The 27,704-nt window shown below is 46.5% G+C and overlaps 1 long non-coding RNA gene across 1 annotated transcript; it reads right to left on the bottom strand.

The window, feature by feature from the left end:
• Window positions 1-3,480: 3,480 nt before the first annotated feature.
• On the bottom strand, window positions 3,481-22,917 carry LOC116600001. Its single transcript, XR_004289469.1, has 3 exons — window positions 22,726-22,917; window positions 3,637-3,780; window positions 3,481-3,533 (listed from the first exon to the last, which is right to left on the bottom strand). It is a non-coding gene; the product is annotated as an uncharacterized LOC116600001 (long non-coding RNA).
• Between the last annotated feature and the right edge of the window lie 4,787 nt (window positions 22,918-27,704).

Raw genomic sequence — 27,704 nt, 5'->3', positions numbered from 1 at the left:
CACCCAGAGTCTCAAGACTGGGCCCAAAACACGCATGAAGGAACAACATGGAGAGAACATGCAGGCCAACTGCGCTGATGGGGACCCTCAGTAAGTAATAACAGACGTTGGCCTCCTGAAAACAATCCTTCACACCTATTGTATCTGTGCCTTGGGATGCAAAGCTGATCTCATATCCTTGTTCAGATTCTGTCCCTCTTTACCATGTGGCCTCGAGCCTTCTTGGGTCTTTGAGCCTCATCCATATTCTGTGGGGTTCCACTGGCTGGTCTCTTTGGCTCCGCATGGCTCTGGCAATGTGGGATTTGCAAGGAATCCATGGGAGCTTCAATACTGATGTTGGCATAGTAATACCAGGCCATTCCCATGCAAGGCTCCAATCCACAAAATCAATGCCAAACAGGAAATTGCAGGCAGTAATTTATTCAGAATTTTCCCACCATGGGACTCACTTTATATACATTGCTACATGGACTCTAATAAAATAGTAAGCAAGGGAGGTTTCTGCAAGCCTCCCCAGACCCTGACATATGCTCCCCTTTCTGCCAGACCCCTCTGGAGAGAAGACCTCCCCGGGACTGCAGCTGTGACCAGGAATAAGCACAGAGAGTCAGGTGGGAGGTCATTTGCAAAAACAACACAGCCTATAAAATAAGACAGGAAGGCATAAAATAAAATAACACAATATGAAATAAAATCATGAAATGACCAAGTTAATTAATGTCAGAGGAGCCTCTGCCCAACATCCACTCTCGGTCTTTATATTTAAAAGAAGGAAAACAAACTGCCTGCCCAGCCCTTTCCAGTTGACTTGGCCCACCCAGGCCCTGGGGCAATGGGGATCATCCTGGCAAATCGGTAAGATGAAGTGGGGTCTGTGTTGACCCCAGTCGGTGCTGGTACATGCTCTGCGGGGCTTGGCTCTGGGGGCCCAAGTGAGTACAGAGCTGCAGTTGTGTTTTTGAGCAGCCGTTATCCCTTCCCACAGAAGACTAGCAAGCCTCCACTCTTCCCTATTGCATCAATATCTGCAGCAGCACATAGGACCAGAAACAGCTAGAAACCCAGAAGCCTAGTAATGGCAACCCAGGAATATGAGGCTAACCTTTGATCCCCCAGATCAGGAATGCCTGAGAGCTTTGGGCTGAGGATGTGGGGGCGGGGGTGGGGGGGTGGCGGGGCGGGTCCTCTGCTCAGAACAAAGGGATAACCAGCACGGAGCTGCATGGTCCTGAGCTGGCTGGGAAAGCAGAAATCGTTCAGCAGAATATGCAGAATCATGACAAGGCAGGGGACAGGGAAACTGCATAGTGCCTAAGTCACTTGTGTCTAAAGAGGTCAATGTCACCCCTGAGAGCCAAGGTTGGCAGTGAGTACACAGCCCTCTCTGAAGAGGAGCCTCGTGGTATGTGTGGCTGATGCAAGGAAAGGGACAATTAGGTTAGCCATTTGCGTAACCAAAATACAATGGGCTTGCTTCTTAGTGCATTTGTCTGTTGTCTTTACAAATTCCTAAACAAAGGGTTCTTACTGACGCCTTGATGGCACAGACTAAACTATGATGTGCATCGTTAACCCCCTTGAAGCTCAGCAGAGACAGACCCAGGAAGCAGATCTCTGTCCCACCTCTGCCAGAGGAAAGAGGAAAGAGAGCCTCTTCCAGCTCAAGTGTGTGAGCCTCTCCTTAACCTCTGAAAGCCCCTTTTCACTTAGTAAGAGGCACACCCAAGGTGAGAGGCAAATGTGTAATGTGCCACAATTTAGCAAAAACAACAAAGGTGATCTCTGTGCGTCACCATGCTAATGGGCGGTAGGGCACACGTAAGCTAAAGATGGAACGAGGCCCAGCTACACCACAGTGTGCTTGGCACCTACGGACACTGGTGGAAATTATCTCTGCTTTCCACCAAATGTGAGAGAAAACAGAGAACACAGGATGGGGATTCGAAGACATGCCTCTGGTCCCAGCTCTGCCGCACACAAGCTGACTGGCCTTAAGTGAGCCTTCCTTGCATGAAGAAGCGGGTTGGGTTGTGACCTCTGAAGATGGGTCCACCTCATTCACTCACTCACCAACATTTATCAGGTGCCTTTTTTGTGTCAAGCACTTTTCCGGAAGGTAAGAATACATGACTGAGCAAAAGAGGTAACCCCTGTCCTAGTGAAGCTTACGCTGTCGTGGAGGGAAGACAGGCAATAAACACAGATATATAATAAGTAAGCAAAGCATATATATTTCTAGAAAGTGCTAAGTGCTATGACAGAAAGGAACATGGAGACTGGTTTTTCTTTTTAAATAGGGAGATTAGAATAGATTGCATTGCGGTGTATGTGAGTGGTGAGGACTTTAGGGAGGTAAGATTTCAAGCCACGGAAATATCTGTGTGAGGGGAGCCAGGGAGGCTCAATCCATTAAGCATCTGACTCTTGGTTTGGGGCCAGGTCATGATCTGGGGGTTGTGGGATCAAGGCTGTGGTGGGGCTCCCTGGTGGGCATGGAGCTGCTGGAAATTCTCTTTCTTACTTTACCCCTCCTCCAACTCAAGTGTGCGCTCACACGTTCTCTCTCTCTCTCTCTCAAATAAATAAACAAATAAATAAAATTAAGGAAAAAAAAGAAAGAAATCTCTGAGTGAGGAGCAATTAGGACAAAACTAATGCAGCAGAGGCTCAAGCAAAGGGTGCTCACCACGTTGGAGAAACTGCAAGGAGGCCGGCCTATTTGCATCAGAAGAAGGAAGGGAGTAACAACAGAAATTAGGCCAGACTGGTGAACGGGGTGGTCAGGCAGGTCACGAAGGCCTGGTAGGCTGCTATAAATTCTCTATAAACTAGCTCCAAGGCCCTTTTAACTTACTTGGGCCACTGGCAGGAACTTGAGGGCAGCAATGTCAGCCCAGGCTGTTCTGCCGGATGGGGGCTGTGGCGCTAAGGAATGGCTCCACATGCCTTGGCACTGAACCTGGTCACCTAGAGTCAGGCTTGTAGTGTGGCCCTCACACAGAGAGGCCAGGTTCCCAGGGGCTCTCCTGCCCCATCCCAGCCTTGGACAGGGTTCCTGTCTTCCTCAGCTCAGCTATCTCCTCCTTGCTGGGCACAAAGGAGATCAGGGGAAGGCACTGGCTGTCTTCTGGGTTGTTGATTCTCTTCCCAGCCAATGCCATTACTGCTAATTGACCTTGATTGTTCACTCCTTTACTTGGAAACCCATTTCAGCCCCAATTGTTCTCTGTGCCTCTGCAAAGTGAAAACTCACTTAGCCTTGAACTGAGCAGTAATTATCTTGGCATTGTGAGGCCAGGCAGGCCCCTCCCCCTAGCCCATTACCTCTCTCCTCTTTCTAACTTGGAAAAAAGAAATATGAACCAATGTAAAAAAAGTCATTTATTCTCCACTTTACAAGCTGCACCCCAGACAGTCTGTCGAGGCCTTTTCAAAGCCACTCTCCTCACTCACATTCTGCTCAGAAGGTTGCTCTGCTCTGTTTTCTTCTGCCATTGATTTTTGCATCTGGTTAGGATTGTTCGGTGCTCCTAAGGAATTAATAACAGATTAGCCAAAGTCTAATGAGCTGCAGCTCAGATAGCGGGGCTTACCTGGACAGCCAGTCTGCACCCTGCTTCTCTTCCCACTTACCATGTTGAGAGAATGGGGGTGCCCCAAGGATGGAGCCTGGGCTGGAGCACAATGTTGGGGTTCCAGGGCTTCCTCCGCATTGGCAAGGAAGAGTGGGCAACTGCTCTGGGCTTGATCTTGGTGTCCTGAGGATGGAGTGTAGACCTTTGGAGGCAGAAGAACGGTGAATCAATGTGGTTTTGGAGGAGAAGGAGAAGGAGAAGAAGAGGAAGAAAGAGGAAGAGGAGGAGAAGAGGAAGGAAAAGAAGTAGAAGAAGAGGTGGGGAGAGGGGAGAGGAAGGGTTGGAAAAGAAGGAGGAGGAGAAGGAGAAGGGAAGAAACCACAGAAATTTCATTGCGCTTTCCCCTCCCTACCCCCCGTGCAGCCCAAGCAAAAATTCCTGATGGCTTTTCACATCCAGGCCTCCCCTCTAGTGCTCAGTGCTCTCCCATCCGTCGCCAGGTCTCTGTGCCCTTACCCCACGGCCCAGACATGCCGCCTTCTCCTCTGCGCTCCTGCACCAGCTCCTCTCCTGGCTTCTCTCCAGTCTCCCTGTCTCTAGTCTCATATTCTCCAGGCCACTCATCACATTGCCAGCAAAGTGATCTTCATACATCATGGAGCTGGTCACATGGCCCATCGGAAGCCATTCACTGGGATTCTCCCTTTGGCTCCAGGAGTCACTGAAATTCCTTGGCACACAAGGTCCTCCTTGGTTCTCCACAAATTCCTGCAGCCTCATTTACCACCCTCAGCCCCATACACACACACAGATATACACCACCTTTCACACGTGGCCTGCACACACACTCACAGGCGCACACACACACACACACACACACACGATCCATGCTTCATTTGTTCTGTTCTCTCTGCCTGAACGATCCTCCCAGATTCTCCACCTCCCTCTACCCCCCTCATCTCCTCACCCCCACGTCCCCACGCATTGCTTGGCTAGCTGCTAAACCCGGCCAGCTCTTAAGACCCAGATGTCACTGTTCCCTAGGATCCTTCCCTGAAGCCACCAGTTGGATTAGATGACCTGTATCCATTTGGATGATTCCAGATAACAAATTCCTATATTTCCATGCCTTGACCCCAACGAAGTATATTTCTCCTTCCAAGATAGTCTAATGTCAGTGTCCCGGTCAGCAAGCAGCTTGCCCTCAGGTGGAAATCCAAAGTTGCATCTTTTGACTCCATAACTCCTGGGATCTCAGTCTTCTGCACCCAGCTCATGGAAGAGGCCCAGCCACTTCTTAAAAAATCCCTGACCAGAAATGCTCCCCCTCGCTCCCGTCATTCCCTGGTGAAAATCAGTCTCAGGTGACTCCTGGATGAAATACAGCCCCTGTGCCACCCAGTAGGCAGCTGGCCCTTGAAGCCCAGGGCTGCTGCTTGCTGTCCCTCCCCACTCTGTCCTTACACTTGCCTCAGTTACCACAGTGTGTGGGGCCCACCTCCCCCAGCAGGCTGTCAGCCCCTGAGGGCAAAGGCCTCATTCTTTGTACCTCATACCCAGCCCCGGGCATGGGTGCTTAGTACTTAGTACTGTTGTTGCTTGAATGGATGACCCAAGTCGGAAGCAGCTCGGTGACTGGACCGGTCTGACACTGCAGGTTGAAGGCCCTCTGTGCAAACAGCTGAGCTACGCTGTGAGAGGCAGGGCCTGCCGGCACTGAGCATGGAAAGAGATCTCCCCTGGGAAAAATCAAAGACCAGGAGGAGTTGGCCCTTTGGCAAGGTTTGCAATTTTGTCCCTGTGATACTTCTCAGGCCAAAAAGGGCCCCAAATCTGAGAGCTCTCTTCAATACTAACACACGTGGTCCGTACCACATGTCGGGCACTGTTCTAGCTGCCATATGTGCATTCATTCATATAGCTCCACGATGACTCCATTCTGTACACGGGAAAAAAAGTTAAAGACTCGGGAAAGTTAAACGACATGATACTCTCTCTACCCACAGGCTTGCCTTCCTTTTGTGGAGCTCCTAGAAGCCCCAGGACAAGGATGCTTTCAGCCAATCTTCCAGAACTTCTGTCAGAGAATTAAGTTTAGAGAAACAGCAGAGATGTGACTGCCTGAAGGCCAAATCAGACATTTGGGGGGCTTCTGACCCTATCTGAACCTCAGGGCTTGGATAACAGGCCAGTGGCCCGAGAACAAATTGCCAGGATTATTCTTCACCTGGAATGCTAAGCATTTTCCAAGCAAGAATCACTGAAGTTTTCATTGATGTTTATGTTTTACAATGTCCTTTGGTGAAATTTAAAAACAGTACAGGTTAGCACCAAATAACAAATTGCAAGCCTCGGAGCCCATCTCAACATGACACTTGTGCGGAATTAACAGTGATAATATTATGACAGGAGACTGATCTCTGTGCATACACCACCAGAGCCAAATACCCAGAGGCCGGCAGCGTGGAAACACAGTTCCACTCAGCCGTGCTCCGCCTCCCCTACGCTGGGCGTTTCCAGAGTCTTAACTGGATAACAACCACGGCCCCTCCTGGGAAATCACTGCTTCGGAAATGTTTTACACTGATGACAAGAGAAACAGCTGTAATTTGTCATTATAGAAATATCCAATTATCAGACCACTGAGTGATGACTGCAGCCTCCCGTCCTTACTGCCATCAGTCTGGGCTCTGAGCTACACACCTGTCACAGCCGCAGCCTGCCAGGCGACAGCCATGGAAGAGCCTGGCTTCCCTTCCCCCCACCTTGGGGTTGGGGAGTAGCAATCGGTTCCTCTGGCAGGAAGCAGGTGCCTCCAAGGCTGCCTCCTGATCCAAGGGCCAGAAGACCAGCATATGAGCAACAATACCTGGCCAGCTCCTCCAGGAAGGCCTCGGGAGTTACTCTTTCTCGTCGGCTTTCCCACCAGAGGATGGAGTGGACTATGAGAAGTGAAGGGGCTGAGGCTTTGGAGCCAGACTGTCCTTGGTTCAGTGTGTGTCCCCAAGAAATCCTAGCTGTGTGCCCTATGAGGCTCACTGGGGACAGAATCTTCTGTGGGTAGAGTGGAAAGCACTAGGGAAAGAGCAAACAAATGGAAAACTGTATCTGACACAGTGGTGATGAGCCAGCATTTATAGGTACCAAGCATTTTACATGTTTTAACTCATTTTTATCCTCACAACAACCTTACACGGTGGGCACTATTATGACCTCCATTTTATAATTAGGGAAACTGAGGCCAAGAAAGATTAAGGAATTCAGCCAAGGACACCTGGCTATGAGGGGCAGACATGGGCTCTGCTGTCAGCAGTCTGGTTCAGGGGTTGAGCTCCTAATGTTTTGTGGTCCTCATAACAAGTATTAGCTGCTATCTCTGTCCCAGGTCCTTTGTAAGTTCTTTATATGTATTATGTCATTTAATCATCACAATATATTATCTCAGATGTGTGCAGATGAATGAACTGAGGCCCAGAAAGGTTTAATAACTTACCCAAATTCACACAGCTACTAAGTAGCAGAGTCAGAGCTCAAATCCTGACCTTCCTGCACTGCCTGGGTATCGAGCCACTATCTATCTACACATACTGCTCTGTAGTTCCTTGATTACTTTCTATGCACGTTTGCATTTAATTCATTCAGCCAACAACTCCTGAGAAAGATACTATTATTAACTCCAATATATAAAGCGGGACGGTGAAGATCATAGAACCTAAGCCGATTACAGTCAGTAATTGAGGATCCAGGATTCAAATCCAGATGTCGTCTGGAACCTCTCTGTCGCAGTAACCTGCTACCCTAACCCATTGCCTGCTCCTGTACAGACCACATGAATTTGAATTCAACAGAGCTAAAGTGTGAATGAGCTGCTCAGCATCTGGCTCAAATGCCACTTCCTTCAGGATGGCCTCCCTCAATCTCCTCTTCCTCTGTTTAATCTCAGACATAACTTTTGTACCCAGAATGGCTCCTGATCACTTCTATGGACAGTCGTTCTGTGATGGAGATAAATCTATGCAGAGAAGTGAAATGTGGTGACACTGGAGAGCAAGGTCACTGAAAAGAGGGAAGGCAGACATGGGAGAGCCTGGTCCACAGCCCAAGGCCAGAGGCCTTTTGAGAAACAAGAACCACAAAGTCAGGAAGCAGAGAAGAGACCACAACACAAAACTTGAGGCAACCAGAAAAGTAGTCACTGATCTGGCAGAGCCAAGGAGGCTGAATCCCAAACAGACATGGAAAGAGCTGAGAATTAACACAAAAATAAAAGGCACAGAAATTAATAGCACTGGTGCCAATGGTTGAGGATGAAGGGGGTGAAACAGGTTAGATTTGTTGCAAATTTTTTAAAGAAACAATTAGAACCTCAGATCCCTTCCCTAACTCTGTGCCTCCAGGTAACTGCCCTTCCCAGTCTAGAAAAGACAAGATGTTTATTCTTTAGGGAGGGCAATCCAAGGAGTGTCTGGACTAAAGGACAGCAGAACCAGTTGAAGTCCAGGATACCATATTGCATGAAGTGACCACAATATCCAGAATATTTGGGTTCCCATCTTGTTTCCTGCACTGGGTTCCCAGAACATAGGCAACTAGGCCTTTTTTTCAAGGCAGGAGAGTGAAAGAGTCATAAGAGGAATCTGGCTAGTTCAAGAGGAAGGATTTTTTAGGATTGACATTGGAGTTTTCCCCAGCAAGTGGCCCAACTAGATAACCCTGCCAAAAAGTTCCTGGTGGACAAGCACCAACAACATGATTTTTAGAGCCTCACTCCTGAGTATGGACAGGTATGCAGGGATCACCAGGCTCCTCAGGGAAGTTTCCAGCACAAAGGACAGAGACCAAAAGAAACAAGAGGGCAGGGATGCACCCTGAAGGAAACAGACTAAACAAGATGGATAACATTAAAACAACAACCTCAACATCCTCAGAGTTGTGAAAGAATACTTTATATCCATGAAACAAGAAAAGGATGTTATAAAAGGCGAGTGGGACACTCAAGAACAAGGAAGAGCTTTAGGGAATTAAAAACATGGAAGCAGAAATGAGAAACTCAGTAGCAAATTTGAAGGGCTGAGGAAATCTCTTAGAACAGTGGAAAAGAAAAAAATAAGATAATTTAAAAATGAGTTCAGTGGTTCCAATGTCTGAGTAATAGGAATTCCGGAAACAGAAAAATCTGTAATTGTGCTGGGGCAGTTCAAGATCTTCCAGATCTATAGGCCATGACTTTTGAGATCAAAAGGGACACTGACAGGGCACCTGGGTGGCTCAGTGGGTTAAAGCCTCTGCCTTCAGCTCCAGTCATGATCCCAGGGTCCTGGGATCTAGCCCCACATCAGGCTCTCTGCTCAGCAGGGAGTCTGCTTCCTCCTTTCTCTCTGCCTGCTCTCTGCCTACTTGTGATCTGTCTGTCACATAAATAAATAAAATCTTAAAAAAAAAAAAAGGGACACTGACTACCCAGAAAAATGGATTAAAATACCCAAATCAAAGCACATCAATGTGAAATTTCAAAACATGGGACAAACAGAAGAGGCTACTGTAAGAGTAGGGTTGTGTTCTGTGAAAAAATCCAGGCCAATTTGTGGTTTGGTAATGAAATAGATGGCTAGTTTCATACTGCTGCTCTTCTGTACAACCATAAAGCTTATTCATTCATTTATTTGACAAATATTAATCAAGGCCCTGCTATATGAAGGCAGTTTCACCTCCATTATCTCTAATAATCTGGCTTTTAGAAATTATAGGGAAGTAATGTGGGCTCATGGCTCCCTTTCTGATCAAGTCCACACAGGGGCTACTGACTGACCTGGGAGGGACCAGGTAGGGTCTGGGCCTGTGCTGGGGCTAGAAGAAACAGAGGCTAGTCTTCCCCTCTGGGTGATGGTGGGTGCTCCTCCTCCATATAAACGTCCACTTAGACATTTATATGTCTAAAATATGTAATATATTTTATATTAAATAATATATAAATACATATTATATATAATATATAAATAAGAGACCTTACTACCTAAAGATTAGTTTCTTTCCAAACTAAGTCTCACCCACAAGATAAAACTCACGTTTCCCCTGTTAACAGGGTACATGAGAGAATGGGGAGGGATGAGCATAGTATCTGTTCTCCCTTTTGTGGAATATCTGTGACCTAGAAAAAGTATGTAGTTGAAGTTCTACCCCTCCCTAATGAGTGAAGAGGAAATCTACATAGCACAGTTTGGTCATATGAAATATGCCCTCCTTGAACATGTCCTGCTCACCATAAGTCCCCAGAAATTTGGGGATGGCCCTCCTGTCCTGTCACAGAGAGCCTGTATCATCTCCTGTACTTGGGAAGCAATTCAGACCTCCTTAGCAATGTCATCTTCCACCTGAGAAGGGTAAGTTATAGGTCAAAGTACCACTGAGACTACCTCAGGATCAAGGTGCATGAAAGCACGCCCAGTGGCTCCCCAAGCTAAGAAGAAAGGGTCAGCAGGTGCCTGTCTCGGTAGGGCCATCTACTCCACCATGGAGGAAGAGAGGAAAAGAGAAAGGGAAAGAGACAGGTTCAAAGTGAAGACTATTAGGAACTCTTCCTCTATGGGCTATTTGGTATCACACTTGGCTTTCCATCACTCCTCTTCATCATAGATTTTCTGAACCACAGCCAAGGTCGGGGGGGGCGGGGGGTGCTAGTCAGCTCTGAGATTGTTTGTTGCACTTGCCCATTGTAAAAACTACATTTCAGAGCCAAAAGATGAGCTAATATTCTACTTCAGCATCAGTAGTAAAAAGCAAATAACTGGGTATGAGAACCAGGAAATAAGAAGAGAAGTTTAATGCTCCCATGGAGAAGCAAATATTTGCACTTATTAATATCCTGAAAGCCATGTTGCCATGAATAGTTCCTTCTCCTTTTATCCCATGCCTTTTGTCTAACACAGTGATATATTGCCACCCTTTCAAAATCCTGACACAGATGACATTGAAGCAAATTATGTACCTCAGCCAGATTTCTCAGTTGAAATGGAGATAGCTGATGTGTACATTTTTCCATCTAATTAACATTCCACAGTTTGAATAGCTGTTATCATGCCCTGGGTCCCATATGAATGGGTGAATAGATAGAAAGATCCATAAACAGCTTGGCTTGCATAGAATGAGATTTTTCTCCAGACAAAGAGAAAATGGAATGAATCATTGTCATCTGGATGGTAGCAGCCATCAGGGACTAACATGAGCACACTCCCCTGTGAGCAGACACAAGTGTGTTGCCTGGCACCAGCAGCCATCTCTGGAGGACCTTGGCCCACTCCTGGCCTCTGTATTCCGCCACGTAAATTTTTTCACCCAGGTTTTTGTTTATACTGTGTTGTGGTGTCCAAAAATCTGTCCAAAATTTGTTCATACTCCTCCACTCAACAGGTGTAAATTAATTCTCCTCTCCTTATACTTAGTGATTCAGTTCCAGTGAAAAGAATATGGCCAAAGTGATGGTATATAACTTCTGAGACTAGGTCCAAAAATACATTTCTTTCTTTTTCTCTCTCCCTCTCTCTCACTCACTCTGGAGAAAACCAGTTGCCATCACAAGAGGCCCCTCACAAAGTCCCATGGAGAGTAACTTCTGCCTCCTGCCAATAACCATGGGGATGAACCATCCTGGAAGTGGATCCCTAGCCCCAGACAAGCCTTCAGATGAGACCACAGCCCTAGCCGACATGACGGCAACCTCGTGAGAGACCCTGAGCCAGAACCACCCAGCTAAGTCACTCTTGAATTCCCGACTCTCAGAAACTGTGTGATGTAATGTTCATTGCTTGAAGCTGCTGAATTTGGGGCTGATCCTATGCAACAACAGGTAACTAATACACACTGTGATTTCTTGACTTTCTTCACCATATTTATGAGGAAAGGTTTTTTTCTCCCTAATATTCAAAGGCCAAGATGACTACAGCTGCCATAGCAAAACTCCAAAGTCACTGCAAAGTGAGGGGATCAGAACCTTGCTCAGGCCTTCCACAAGCCAGCCAGCTCTCTGGGAATTGTACAACTTGCTGGAAAAAGACACCAAAAAAATGAAGGAAAATGTCAAGGGCGTGACTCAGGCCACTCATCACTCATTCCCTCTTTCCTCCATGTATCCTCTAAGCGGTGTCCCATCTCACAGACCTCACTGTGTTCTGCAGCCTCTCTCATCAGCTCTGTGCATGCTCTTGGCCCCCTGCGTAACTCCTCATATGTCGGTCTTTCCCCCAGAAACCCATAGCTGGCATACTGGTGCTCACACCTGCAAAGCCCGGCCTATGCCAGGTCCTGGGCCAACATGGGCCAGGACAGGCTGTGCCAGAGGTCCCTTGGTGCTTTCAAAGCAAGCTAGACGTGGAAACGCCCATAAGTGGAGTAACTACAAATGAGCAGAGTGGTTAAAAGCTCCAGTTTGGACCTAGACAGAAATAAGTTTGATTCCGAATCCACTGTTGACTGGCTAATTGATTTTGGACAAGTTAAGTAGCGAATACTTGTCTTTCTCCTCAGTAAAATGGGTGCATACCATGGCCCACCTTGAACAGGATTACACTAAATCTATGTAAGCTCTTCATACAGGGCCTGGTGTCTTAATAAATGTTGCTGTTAAGACCAGGAGTAGAAGGCTTCATATCACAAGCTTGGAATCCCCTTCTCACCCAGTGCAATTACTTCATTCCCACTCATTGTAAATGTTGGTGATTCCTCATACCCACTGTGGGTGGTTTAGGGGGGATGGTGTTTTTCCCTGCTATTTTGCCCATTCTTCCCTGGGCTCCATCAGCTCTGGCCATGGCTTCAGACTCCTGCCCTGACTCCCAGCCCACTGTTAGGCCCCAGGGGTGCTGTGACCTTGCTCACATCCACCCTCCAACACCCTTGTCTCTCCCCGACCAGCACCAGCTGGCCTATGGGACATGAACAGGAGCTCAGCGCCCCTACCATGACATGTCTCCGTGCATTTTCAAAAGGTTTCCCATCGTTTAGAAAGAAAGAAGGAATCTAGTCCTCTCCTTTCATGCAGGAAACTGCCTATTCTGGGGAAAGCTAGCTGAGGTAATTTATATGCCCTGCTTAATTACTTCACTACCAGACTCCCCAGCTAAGTTGCCCTAGCAACACCTAGCAACTGGCCACTGTCACCAGCTGCTTCTGTAAGAGAGTTCTTCTAGCTGTGTTATAAGGTCTTTTTTTGGTCGTCTCGGTACAGAAAAGAGTAAGTTAAACAGGACTCCGAACGGTACATAAACCAGTTTTACGGCCCCCCCTCTGCTCGGCTTTGCCTCCATTTTCCTCGGTGGGAGTGTGGCATTCCTCCAGCACTCCCATTTAGAAACTGCTGGAGGCAGCAGCGGGCAGGGTTTCGGAACACATCTTTAGAGTCCAACGGATGTTCTAGCTGTGTGACATTGGGAATAGTATTTAACCTTGCTGTGTCTCAGATGCTTCACTGGAAAATGGGGGTGACATTACCAACCAAGATAACGCACAGGACCTGGCATATAATCCATGTTCAGCGCTGGCTTCTGTGATAACGAATAATCTCAGATGGGGAAACAACCGCCGACTTGGCAAACAACCCTGCCGCAGAGCCATGTGACTGAAACACGCAGTCCACCTCAGGGGTTCTACACACTGTCCCCCTCACCTCCCTCCCTGGTCCCCAGGCTGCCCACCCCCATGTCCTATCCCCACTCCCACCACATGTAAGCTCCATGGGGTAAGAGACTTTATCCATTTTTCTCACTACTCTACCCCAGCACCTAGAACAATGCTTGGCTTATAACAGGTGTTCAGTGAATATTTGTTTGATGAATGAATGTTTGCAAAGATTTGTCTTGTGCCTACAGGTGCCCTTAGGAACTTCACCTGCTGAGATATGGAATTCCTGCATCCCTAACCTTACACAACTTAATAACACACTAACGGCTAGCAGCTGCTGAGCCCTGTGTTTGCATAAGGCCAAGCCTGAGCAAAACCCCAAATATAACATCTAGGCCCATCGTAAGTGGTCATTTCATTGCCAAAACTGTCCTATGATAAATCTCCCAAACTTATTTCTTTACAGTTGAAGTTACGGCTGCAACAGGGAAACTAAAATGACATCTGATCCTCAAGACATGGTGTGAACTTGAAGGTGGAGGTGGAAGGAGGTGTTCTCACTGTGCCCTTCTTAGGAGGTTTTTCCTCTCTCCAACCCAATGGATCTGTTCTAAGCAAAGGATCCTTCTAAGAGGGAGAGGGAGAAGGAATGTCCACATCAAAAGGAGAGAGCTTGTCCGGGGTGTGAAGAGGGCACAGAACCAGAGCCAGAGCCAGAGTCTGCCTGCAGCTGGGGTCAAGGAGCCAGAATTCTGAAGGAGGCCAGAGAATCAAAGCTGTGTATTTGGAGCAAACAGAGGAAAAAGCCACAAGCAGAGGTAACAGTGGATTCGTTGCCAAAGGGATCTGCAAAGTGGGAGGGGCTATGCCTACAGATTATAAGGATGTGCCCGAATAGGCACTTTTGCAAGACCCAGATTCTATCTCCCAAACCTGGGTCTTTTGCTATAAAAAGAAGAGCTTTATGAATATATAGGGAGCTTATGCCTCATACCAGAGCCAACTTCTTGTGATCTACCCATGTCTTTCCAAACTTTCACTTTGGAAGCCAAGTCGAGAGGTCCCCAGCGTGGCATATTAATTAACAGTGCTGCCCAGGACGTGCACCACCTGGGGGTGACCCTCCTGACTCTGTGAGGGGTCATTCCACAGAAGGGAAATTAGCCCTGTCCTGCCCAGTGCCTGGTCCCCTTGAACATGATCTGGAAAGCTGCCTATCGCTGCTGAGAGCAGAATGAAGACCCTGCTGGAGGAGGTCCATGGCCCAGGCAGAAGCATCTGAGTTGAACGTCAAAAAACAGCAGCCAGCCCCCCACCCCCAGTATGCCATGCCCCTCACTTCCCACCCACCTCTTCAGAACCCTAGAGTCAACAGCCCCTGCCACCACCCACTGAAAACTCTTACTTATAAGATCGTGAAATTGAGATTGAGAAAGGGGACCCCACTTCTATGTCACACACCACATCCATGAACAAGCTCCTGACTCCTGGTCTCAGGTTCTCTTTCCGTTGCTCCCAGACTCCACACTGAGTCTCCCGGGACCTGACCATGAGTGCCCTGCTCTGAGTGACCAGGGGTAGAGCCGGGCATGTCTCCTCCCTTCAACTCCAGCCCCCTCAGGGGCAACCGATACAGTGGGGAAAACTTGAGATTAACTGCAGAAGCCCTAACTTAGTCAGCAGTGCCACCTCTCACGAGCTGTGTGATGGAGGCAAGTCACCCTCTCTGATCTATAGTGGGATTAATTGAGGACTGGGAGTAACACTGACAGCTGCACCTCACGAAGCTGTTTGGACGACTCAGTGAAAAATGTAAAAATGTTCCGCATAATCAAAAGTCGTACTGTGACCATTCTTTTCTTCCCTGCACTTTTCAGGATTTCCCAAATTTTCTACGATATTGATTTTAAAAGAAAGAACAAATTATACATAATTTTAAACACAAAAAATTATTTTAAAGAAACAGTGCCTTTTACTTCTGAAATTGGCAAAACTGTTAGTTCTGATGTTGAAAGTTACGGTGAGGTGAGAATTCTCACGCTCGGCTAGTGGGAGAATAAATTGGAATTAACTTTCTGGAAAATTATTTAGCAACGAGCATCAATAAGCTTTTAAAATTTATATCTCTTGGGGTGTCTACCTGACTCAGTGGAGCATGTGATGCTTGATCTTGGGGTTGTGAGTTCAAACCACACATTGGGAGTACAGATTACTTAAAAATAAAATCTTTTTAAAAAAAAGGTTTGTCTCTTGAACCAATAATTTCACTTTTCAGAATCTATGTAAAGAAAATTATCAACTGTGCAGTTAAAAATAATTATGGAGACAGTCTGTAGCAGAATATCTTTCTTAGGGGCACCTGGGTGGCTCAGTCAGTTGAGCATCTGTCTTCAGCTCAGATCATGATCCCAGGGTCCTGGGTTGGAGCCCCATGTCCTCTGGCTCCCTGCTCTGTGGAAAGTTTGCTTCTCCTTCTGCCCCTGTCCCCTGCTCATGTTCTCTCTCTCCCTCTCTCTCAAAGAAATAAAATCTTTAAAAAAAAAAAACAAAACTTACTGAAAATATTTCTTTCTTAAATATACCTACAAACTAGAAACAACTTGTCACCAAATGAGAAATTGTCACATAACTGTGGTACTCCTTACAATGAAATATCAGGAAGCCCCTAGAAGTTAACTTTCCAAAGAATATTTGATGAGCTGAGCAAATAGTCATAATATAAAGTAAAGCAAATAGAATATTAAACTGTATATATAATAAAAACCCATCCTTTAAAATATAGAGAGAGACACAGAGAAAGAAAGAAAAAAACATAAAAACATTAGCGATATTGCCTCTGGATGATGGGATTATGGGTTTCATTTTCTTCTTTATGGTTTTTTTTTTGCATTTTAAAATTAATTACAATGAGCTTGTGTTCTTTTACAACTGAAAATGCTATTACAAATAAATAGGCAAATAAATAAAGTCGTATGTTTTTGCATTCCATTTAGTTACTTTGGTAGTAATTATTTACACTTATCTGTATCAAACCTTCTCTCTTTAGTGGCTAGAAGTTTTTATTAACTTTTTATATCTTTAACTGGTTTTAGTGCTTGCTTCTTTCAAAACTCAAATTCCCTATCTTACTTTCTTGTTGTGATTCGCTTTCAGGTGATTCGGAGACATTTTTTTGAGTCATTCTTATAGAAAATGTACTTGGACAGTACCTTCTCTTGGCTTCTGAAGATCAGAGAATGCTGTCACATGTTGAGGACAATGTGGCTGGGTGTCTTGGCTCATTTGGGCTGCTATAACAAAATACCGAAGACAGGATATCTTATAAAAATTTACTTCTCAAAGGACCTGGGTGGCACAGTTAGGCATGGGACTCTTGGTTTTGGCTCAGGTCATGATCTCAGGGTTGTGAGATCGAGCCCCGCACATCAGGCTCCATGTTCAGCGTGGAGTCTGCTTAAGATTCTCTTTCCCTGTCCTTCTGCCCCTCCTGCAAATGCTTCCTCTCTCTCTCTCTCTCGAATAAATCAGTCTTTTTAAAAGACTATTTCTCAACACTTTTACATGCTGGGAAGTCCAAGAGCAAGGTGCTGGCAGATTCCGAGTCTGGTGGACCCAATTCCGGGTCCATATAGCCTCACAAAGTAGAAGGGGGACGGAACTCTCTGGGTTCTCTCTGTAGGGGCACTGATCCCATTCATGAGGGCTCCACTCTCATGAACTAATCACCTTCCAAAGGCCCCACCTCCAAATATCATCTCATTGGGGTTTAGGTTTCAATACATGACTGGGGTAGAGGTGAGCACCCAAACACTCCGTCCATAGCACTGGGTAAAATTTTTTTATGTCTGTAGATAGTCTGTTGCTAACTTCTAGAATGTATTATTTCGGAGAAGAAATCTAATATTAGATTCCTCAAAAATATCCTTAGTTTGTCAGCTTATTTGCCTATAGGACTCCTACATCTTAAAATTAAACTATAGAAAAATTGCTATTGATCTAGAAATGCAAGTATCAGGAGTCAAGGCAACAGCTGAAGCCTAGCTTATAGCGTAAGCTTCCATAAAAGGTTTTAGGGACCAAACCCTTCTCTCCCTTGGCCAGCCCTCTACATTACATGCTGCGTGCAGAGCCAACTCTTCCTGCAAAACAGCTTCCATTGTGCCCTTCTGCTTAGCCTCCTCCTCCCCAACCTCTAGCAAGACCAAAGTGAAAAAACTGCTAGTTGCCCTTAACATTTTTTCTGCTATCACACATCCGTGCAATTAAATGACATGTGCACACAATTTGGAGATTTAGGCATTAGTTTGCACATGTAAAAAGTGACTCTACTAAATGCACTTCTCTACACCATGCTTTTGGTTAGCTCACGTAACTGGCAGTCCCTCTAGGTTCTTTCTAAGTTGATGTAGATAAAACTCACTTTTTCTAGTTGCATAGTGCTGCATAGTGATTTAAATTATCCATGTATTATTATCTGTTCAAGGGTCTCTGAACTGATGGGTATTTAAGTGACCATTTGTTATCCTTATTTGTAGCTTTGTTTTATTGTTTTTGTTTGCTGACAAAACAAAAATGCTGCAATAAACACATTAAGTAGATGTAACCTTATTTTTGTTGTTGTTCTTGAATTTCTACAGGATAAATCCTCAGAAATGAAATTGTTCCATCATGAGCATTTTTTTCTTTCTGTAAGTGCCCTACCTATTCACATTTCTACCAGTATTGCAAGTGCCCTTTCCCCAGCAAAAACCCCTGCTAAGTGTCACTTCCATTTAATTTCTCCTGACATGACATGTGAAAGGCAGGACCTCATGGCCCCTTTGATTTGCATTGCGCTGGCGTCTTCCACACGGCGTTTGGACTTCCTCTTGGTTGACCTGTCTATTCAGATCTTTTGCCTATTTGCCAACTGGGGTGTCTTTCTTTATCAATTTGTAGAGATATTTAAAGATTTTAAATGTTAACCTTTTATCTCTTTCTACTCTGCAACTTTTTCTTGGTTTTTCAGTTGGTTTTTGGCTTCACTTATGGAACACTCTTCCATACAGTTTTCTAAGGCTTCGGCACGTGAAAATAGCTATCTTTGTCATGATAGCATCTGCAAATCTACTGTCTCTGTTTAAAGATCTCCCACAACACCAGGTGATTTGTATGGGCTCCTTGATTTTGCTCTTGTATTATTTTGTCCATTTCTTACATTGAAATCTTTAAGCCATCTGGAATTTATTTTGGTATGTAGAGGGAGTTAGAGCTCTTTTCATTTTCTTCGGGATGGATAGGGTCAGTTAGAGTCCGTGATATAATATGGGAGTCACTTATTTTCACACCAGCACTGGCTTTCCAACTCTGTTGCATGTGCAATTGCCCAGGACCTCACACTCAGAAGGGCTCTGCATGCCTGTTTTAGTCCTCTGCTCTCACCATCTTGAAATTCTTAACAATGTGATCTTCCAGCTTGTGTTTTATAAATGAATTCTGACAGGGCACTGAGCAGGGGGCTTGGATTCACTGTCCTATCTCCCACTGCCTCTCTGCTTCCTTGGGATGGTGCTGGCCTCCAGCTCCCCAGCCAGTGGCTTTCAATCATCCAGGAGGCTTCTAAAAATACTGATGACTGGGTGGGTCCCACCAGCAAAGATTCTAATGTAATCTGAATATAGCATCGGTGAGGAATTTTTTTTAACTCCCTTCCTTGTTCTGGTATGCAGCCAAATCTGGGTACCACTACACTAGATCACATCCCAGGTGTTCTCACTCAGTTCAAACGTCCAAGAAAAATGTCTAATTCAGTAACCATATTCCAGGTAAATTCACCTTGTGGCTAGTGCCCATATGGCATATGAATTCCTGGAGGAAACACCAATGGCTCTTGCCAATTTAAACCTCAAAGTGGCAGCAGCTATCACACAGGGGTCCCTAAGCCTTCTCCTTGGTTTGCAATAGATTCCCAAAATGGCATCCAATGGTAGCATCTCTGGCTGGTTACTCTTTCCCATTAGGGCCTCCTTCCACATGGACAATGCTCATTTCTCTTCAGGTGATTTGTTTGAACAACAGCATTGCCCACTGTAGAGCCACCCTGCTTCCCCACACAACCAGCTTCTCTGCACTCTTTTCTTTTCTTTTCTTTTTCTTTTTTTTTTTTTGACAGAGAGAGACACAGTGAGAGGAAACATAAGCAGGGAACATCGAGCCCAATGCAGGGCTCGATCCCAGTACACTCGGATCATGACCTGAACCAAAGGCAGATGCTTAATGACTGAGCCACCCAGAGCCCCTTCTCTGCACTCTTTAATCAAAGAACTAGATGCTCCAGACATGATTAATTCTAAGTCCTTTTGTTCTGGTCTGGCACCTAGAATGAACAAAGGCTTCATGGAGTCATTTCCTATGTGGAATTGGAGGAAACTTTGTGAGCATATGTGAAATTCCTCTTCAGCAACTGCAATGGCATCTGTCCCCTTAGATGAACATGTGTTTGGACAGGATGAATCCAGTCTCTCAGCTGAAATCTGGGATTGGTTGATTGCTGTTGGCAGTTGGTGCCTATTAGAGAAGCAGGTGAGGGGGGCTGTTGAAAGGGGATGGGGTAGAGGCCTGCTGAATCAAGAGCCATAGGTAGAGGTAGGTAGAGCACTTCTATAATGCATACAGTCAAGGGGTAGGTGCCAGTGGGCTTCCAGAGCCCAGGTAGAAGAAGCCATACTGACATGGGGCCACATTGGCCTGACTCCCAGAACAGAAGCACCACTAGACCTCCTAGAAATGCAAGGGTGGGCTCAGGGAACATGAGAAGGAGCCAGAGAGGAAAGTAAGCCATGATCATCCTCCCATAGGTGATCAGCACTCCTGTGCAATTGCTGGAGGAGAAAGGGAAGGGGAAAAAAAAAAAGAAAGACCAGGAGCATCTCTGGGGCCATCATGTCTCAGAGCCAAAGACCTCCAAGAACAGGAAGGGGGCCCTTGTGAAATGCCCCAGTCCTAAATCAAAGTCATCCACTTCAGCTGCAGCCTACAGCTCTGATGCTGGGCATACCTAGATGGGATGTCCCAAGCTGCTCCATACCCATTGCGAGTGCAGCCAGGCCATTGTGCAGGAGACCCGCTCAGACCTGAGCAATAGGGAACACATTCAAAAGGCCCCAGGAGTCTGGGACTGGCAGAGGCAGGAAACCATCAGTGGGTAATTACTGTAATCAGAACTAAAGTGGAAACAGAAGGGCATGCCTCTTTGGCCCTTTGAAGGCTGGACCAGTTTCTAATTTTCCTTGTTATACTGAAGAATGAACACTTTTGAGCCAATGTGCAAGATGGAACATGGGTGCACACTCCATCCAATTATTAATGGAAAATGTGAATTGTTATCCTCCTCCATATATGCCTAAAATAATCCTGATCTATATTGTTAAAGAGTCAAACTCAGTCCCCCTAAACCAGTCCCTTTATTTCTACAAATCCTTTGAGCAAGGCCAAAAGCTCTAGGAAAATACTGGGTTTTTTTTTTCCTCTTAGGTTCTAAGGGTTGAGAAATCTCTACTAATCTACAACAGATTTGAACAGAATCATAGAGCTACGGGCTATTAGACTGGAGTTCATCAAACATTTCCTGAGCACCTACTTTAGGAAGTAAATACTAGGAACTGATGATTGAAACAAATCAGATCCAGTGCCTGCTTCCAGAGGGTCTCTGAGAGAGGAAGATCATAAACAGATCATTTTCATAAAATATAACGTGTGCAAATCACAAAGGTATGAGTAAGTGATAGGAAGATTGGTCCTACATGAGGAAGGGAGGAGAAAATCGCTTCATCGAAGAAGCAGCCCTTGAGCCTAACAATGACGAAAGAGTAAATTAAAAGTTGAAATGTTAGCCGTGTCATTTTATAAAATGAGAATAAGGTCATTTTTCTCTAGAGCATAATAGAAAAATAATAAATAGCTGGGGAAGGGAACTTCTCTCACCCCAACTCAACTATTATTTGAGTAGAGAGACGAGATGGCAGAAGGTTAAGAATGTCAGCGACATCAGAAACCATGCAAAAATGACCAGCTCATCACTGGTGATGGCCAGAAGGGTGAGAGCAGTATGGAGGAAAGATGTTTATGGGTCAAATGGGGCTAGCCTATGTCTAAGGAACTACAGTAAAACAGCAGCTGTCAAGGCTTGGGGGTGGGGTTGTGTAACTGTGTGGAGAGCAGGAGGATGGAGGCAGCAGAAGAGCTCACATGAGTCTCTAGTACCCCACAAGGGAGGGAAGGTGCTTGGGGAAGAGGCCCAAAGACCTAGTCATTTCACTGTATGTCTGTTGTAAGACAGGGCAGGAAGAAACCTGCCGAGAGCAAACATGTTTTATTAGAGTGTGGTGGTTGTGAATCTAAGGCCACAATTCAAGTCCACAAGAAATAGGACTTCACTTTTCCATAACTCAGTTTCTTTTTAAGCCCCAATCCACTGAGCTGCCCTTCTTTTTCCCAGCGATATTACAGAGAACCAAGGCATTGGGGTGGGGGTGGTGATCTTGTCTTCAGTTATTATCCACCCACACTATTAGAAGCTCAGATGTTTTTTTTTGTTAACTGTCATTCCCAACTAAACACCCTATTCAGGTTCAACTTGTCCAGCCACTTCTATACCAATGGCCAGTGTGAAGGAGCTAATTCTACTCCTCCCACACCATGCTGGGCCTCCACAACCGTGGAGCTGTGTAAGGCCTTGTGATATCTGTGACAGGCTGGCCAAGGAAAACTTGCCACCAGGACACACAATGTGGCCGTGTCTTCTCTGTGGTCTGCCACCTCTGTGGGGCTCCAGAATGAAATGAATACAGTCGTCCCAGTGAAAGGAATTATATTAGATTCACTACTAAGCTTCAGTGACTGCAGCCAGCAAGCTGTATCCATTCATGTGCCTTTGGATATAAGCACAATAGGTGTCTACTGCTGAATAACAAAATACCCCAAAACGTAAAGGGTTAAAACAATGAACAGTTATTATCTCACAATTTCTGCAGTTCAGGAAGAGTGGCTTAGCTCGGTGGTCATGGCTGAGATGCTGTCATGAGGTTGTTGTCAAGATGTCAGCCGGGCTGTATCCATCTGAAGGTTTAACTGTGGAGAACTCACTTTCAAGAAGACTCACTCAGATATTTGCTAAGTTAATGCTGTTGTTGGCAGAAGGTCTCAGTTCTCGCTGCATAAACCTCTTCACAGGGCTGCTTGAGTATCTTCAAAACATGGTATCTGTCCCCCGCCACTGCCCCCCGAGCGAATGATCCAAAAGAGAAAACAAGGAGCAAGCCAGGGCGTCTTTTATATCACAATCTCGGAAATCACTCGTGGTCACTTCTGTCACATTCTCTGCTCATTAGAAACAAATCACTATTTCAAGGCCACACTCAAAGGCAGAGGAATTAGATTCCAAATTTTGAAAGAAGGAGTCCAAACAAAGTTGTGGTCATATTTTAAAACAGGCACAATAAGTAACAGGAAAATAACTTAACTTAGCTTGAAAAACGAATGAGATGTATTGACTTACCAACTAGAATTCAGAGATTAAGACAGATTTCAAGATATTGATTGATCCAGTGTCTCGTTGCAGTAAATCATCAACAATCTAGTATCTTTCTGACTCTTTGCTTGATTATTTTGATTATTCAAAATATCATTTTGAAGTTGGCTTTCCTCATGGTCGCAGGATGGCTGCCAACAGAATTGAGGAGTATGTGCTTCCTTGCTCATTACTAGCCAGAGAAAGAAGGCTGAACTCCTCCAATAATAAGACAAAAGTCTCCTGTGGTCAGGAAACACTCACATGCTGATTGGTGTAGATCTAGTCTACCTGAGCCAATCACTGCACCAAAGGGGTGGCACTACCTGACTGGTTTAGACCTGGATTTGGGGATTGGTCATTCCCTCCCAACTTTCAAAGTTTCCACAAGGATTAAGGAGTATTGCAACTGCAGGGGAAGAATATAGCATTTGCCACAGAAGGGCTAGGCAGGGGCAGCGTGAGAAGCAACAAAGTGCTGGCTCCAGGAGAGCTAATGTTAATAACCAGAGTTCAACCCTCTGAGTTTCAGAGAAACTGGAAGTCACCCTCTCCCTCAGCCACCCTGGCTACAGCCCTCAAGACTCAGACATCCCACCCAGAGGAGATGCAGCCGGCTCAACAGGCTTCTCCCTTGGGAGGTAAATAGTTGGTAAACATGAATACATCAGTCACCTTGAGTTCTGTCACTTGAGTCATAAGATTCCAAGGGGTTAGAACTAAAATTGGGAAGGAGATGGAGTAAAGGAAAGGAAAAGAGGAAAGGAAGAGAGGAGGACATTCACACAGGCCATTCTCACCAAACCTTTCCTCCTGGCCCCCCACACAGCCTCCGTCTCTAACTGCATCAAGGTCATAATGGGATATTCCAAATTACAAGGGCCCTAGGCCCCTACACACAGAGTAGGGGCTCACTCTGTTGGGCCCTATGCCAATCTTCAAGGGCTGCTATAACTTTGTTAAGTAGCACAAGCTGTATAGCTTAAAAAGACAGACATTTACTCTCTCTCAGTTCTGGAGGCTAGTCGTCCAAAATCAAGGTGTTGGGAGGGATGCACTTCCTCTTAGACACTGGGTAGATTCAGTCCTTCTTACCTCAACCCTGCTTTGGGCGATGGTCAGAAAACTTCACCAGTACTTGATGAAACCACATCACTCCATTCTGCCCATTATCCAAAGGCCTTCTCCCCATGAGTCAGTCTACACGTGGTATTTCCTTCTTTTTTTTTAAGATCTTATTTATTCATTACAGAGAGAAAGAGAGAGGGAGCATGAGAGGGGGGAGGGTTGGGGGGAGAAGCAGGCTCCCTGCTGAGCAAGGACCCCCCCCCCATGTGGGACTCGATCCCAGGAGCCCGGGATCGTGACCTGAGCCAAAGGCAGACACTTAACTGACAGAGCTACCCAGGTGCCCATATTTTCCTTTTCTTATAAGGACACAGATCGTATGGGATTAGGGCCCACCCAGCCTAATGATCTCCACTTGATGCCATCTGCCAAGATCCTGTTTCTGAATAAGGTCACATTCACAGCTACTGGGGGACTAGGGACTTCAGCGGGTACGGGTGGGGAGACAGAGTTTGACCCACAGTGGGTTCCCCCCAATTTGTTCCTCCTCCAAGGCTTGTGGCAACAACTGATGAACAGCTGTTCTTTCCCTTAAAGGATAATCATATATTGCCCAATCTAGTCACCCTAAATGGACTTGGAAGGCAAAGCGAGGGGATATTTTGTCCCCTGGTCCTTCGAGAATATAATTCCCTGGTCACGCATGGCTGCAGGACTCGCCATTCTCTGCTGAGAACATGTGTCTGTGTACTACACACCTACCCTGGTCTGTGGCTTCCTGAAGCTGGGGGGTGGTACCCAAGCTGCCGTCTGGCTGTGGTGATTCATATGAACCTAGCCTCACTCTCCTCTCGGGGCCTTGGTTTCCTCATCTGTAAAGTCTGGAGACCTCTAGTAGCCAACAGTGACTCTAAAGTGGCACATCTGGTCCAGAGCAGCTGCACAATTAATATATGGCCATTTCATGGGCATCTCACGAGACTGGGAGGAAGGCTCATCAGAGCTCTTAGAGCACCCCTGTGGTGCTCTGTGGACCACCACCCTGTGGACAGCGTGCATGCCATTATGCAGATTCTAAGCTGAGATAAGAAAACAGCTTCGCTCTTCTCTTGCCAGGAGCCAGGCCTTTGTATTCATACAGGATAACGTGACCTCCAGCAGACATCCCTTCGCACACGTAGAAGAAAATCATACAGAACAAAATGCAGAGCAAAATGTCTGAATCACTGAAGAGTCGGGTTACTTCACTCTGCAGAATCACTCTTGGCTTCAGTTAGGCAACTGCATAAAAGCCAAATAGCTTTTCCTACAGAAGGAAAAGACTCTGGGACTCAGCAGGACAGAGACTGGAACAACACGCGGTCAGAGAGGCCTGCAGGGGTCAGCAGTGGCGTCCAAGAACAACATCCAAGGCCACAGTCCTGTCGGCCAGCCACATCAAATCCATCCACCAGCAATGAGCACATTCAGGAAGGCCCTGCTGAGGGCTGGGGGTGGAGAGCATAGGACCAAACTCCAAGGAAGGAGCACTGAGAGAACCAGGCAGAGAATCAGGACCCAGGCATACACGATCAGGGCTCCCAGCCCAACTTGGATGTCCACGCCCAGCAAAGAATCTGATGAGATGAATGCTGATTGAACTGAGGCAGGAGGGTAAGAGTGGTGGGGCCTGCGGGGGCGGTCAGGGGTGGGGGGGACCAGGAGCAGGGAGAGGAGGAATTCAAAGCAAGCCTTGTGTCAAAGGGTAGGAAAGGCTTTGATTGGATGGCCCTGAAGCCTCAGGGCCCCCCCAAGCATGTGAAATATCGGGTCCCAGAGTAGGAATTCCAAACCCACCCATGAGGCCTCTGGGCCAAGAGGGATGGGTCCAGGCACGGTGGGAGGGCAGAAACAGACAGTGTACCCATTCAACCTGTTCTTCTGGGCCCCCACCCACCTCCAACCAATCTTCACCACACCCCATCTGTGGGTAAAAAGCAGTGTAGACAGAGAATAAAATCTGGAATCAGATGACTACACTTGAATCCTGACCCTGAATTCATCAGCTTGGTAATGCTGGGCACGTTGTGTAACCAAACTAAGTCGTTCTATCTTCATTTGTGAAAGGGAAAATAATTGTACCTGCTTCTCGGGGTTGTTGTGAGGAGTCAGTCAGATGATGGACGGAAGTACCTCAAGTGGTTGCCATAGCGCCTGACACACAACGCGCTCCGCATGTAGTCATCCCCTCTCTCATGTAAAAACGTGTAGGGCTTGTGCGTAAGGGAAGGACCGTGGGCCGGACAGAATCCAGAGGCAGGCAAAATCCCTCAGTCTCACAGTCAATATTCCATGCAGCTGATGGCACGTGGGGCTCTCAAGACTGCTTCGTGTCTCAAAATAAGAAAATCTGAAAACAGGGGTCTCTTTTTCCAGGTCAAAAGAGGCTGCCATCCCAGTAACGTAGTTCTGGGAAAAGATGCCCTCTCCAGGCCTCACTCACTTGTCCCCAGCTAATTTTTTTTTAAAGATTTTATTTATTTATTCATTTGACAGAGAGAGACATAGCGAGAGAGGGAACACAAGCAGGGGGGTAGGAGAGGGAGAAGCAGGCTTCCCGCTGAGCAGGGAGCCTGATGCGGGACTCCATCCCAGGACCCTGGGATCATGACCTGAGCTGAAGGCAGACGCTTAACCAACTGAGCCACCCAGACACCCCTCCCAGCTCATTTTTTTTTTAAAGATCTTATTTGTTTGTTTGTTTGGCAGAGGGAGAGGGAGAAGCAGGCTCCCCATTGAGCAGAGAGCCTGATGTGGGACTCAATCCCAGGACTCTGGGATCATGACCATACTTAACCGACTGAGCCATCCAGGTGCCCCGTTGCTTGTCCCCAACCAATTAACAATTGATCTCACTGCGGCTAACTACTGCCCTTCCCCCACCGTGGGATATGGGAGAGGAGCATATCTCAGGAAAGTCTCTGCTTATAGTCCCTCAACACTCACCCCTCCCAGTGAAATCAGAAGGAGATGCCAAAAGATGTGTATCCCCCTTGCAGAGCCCGACGGCTCCAAAAACATGCTGCTCAGAGAAACGGACTGGCATTATGGGAGCCAAACATTGTCAGTGAGTATTACAGTAGACTCTCTAAAGATGTCCATGTCCTACGCCCCCCCCCAAAAAAAACCTGCAAATATATCACCTTCCAGGATAAAGAGAACTCTGCAGATGCAATTGAGTGAAGGATTAAGATGAGGAGAGTAGCCTGGGCTAGGCAGGTGGGCCCAATGTAATCATGGGTCTTTATACAAGAGAGGCACGAGGGTTGGGGTCAGATGGGGAGGCGTGATGATGCAATCAGAAATCAGAGTAAGGTCCCAGGAGCCAAGGAATGCTTTGAGTCTCTAAAACCTGAAAAAGGCAAGGAGCGGATTCTTCCCTAGAACTTGGAAGGAGCACAGCTTTTGATTTTAGCCCCATAAAAGACTTACTTCAGACTTCTGACCTCCAAAACGGTAAGATAATAAGCTTGTGTTGTTTTAAGCAGTGGGGTTTGTAGCGTTTGCTTAAGCAGTAATTGGAAACTACTGAAAGGTCCAAAGAGGTAGAACCCAGAGGTACACAGCAAGTACCTGGAGGGGCTGTGACGGGGCTCATTCTCTCCCATACTTGGGGTACCCAGAAGCCAACAGCTCTGTCCGAGGGGAGAAGGGACAGCTTGGTGTGGTGCGTGTGCCACTCCAGGGCTGTGGACTGGTCACCCCTCTGCCAATCCTTGCTCCTGAACTACTTCTTTCCCCCACACAGTCCCCTTCCCAGGAATAGCGGGGTGGCAGACAGGAAAGAGTGGAGGGACTAGCTGGAACCAGAGTGCATTTTCCTCTGTGATCTGCTGCTCCCCGGCCACTATCTTTATAAC

This window comes from Mustela erminea, chromosome 9 (genome assembly GCF_009829155.1).
Source record: "Mustela erminea isolate mMusErm1 chromosome 9, mMusErm1.Pri, whole genome shotgun sequence".
Lineage (NCBI taxonomy): Eukaryota > Metazoa > Chordata > Mammalia > Carnivora > Mustelidae > Mustela > Mustela erminea.
This window is presented reverse-complemented; position numbering and strand designations above follow the sequence as displayed.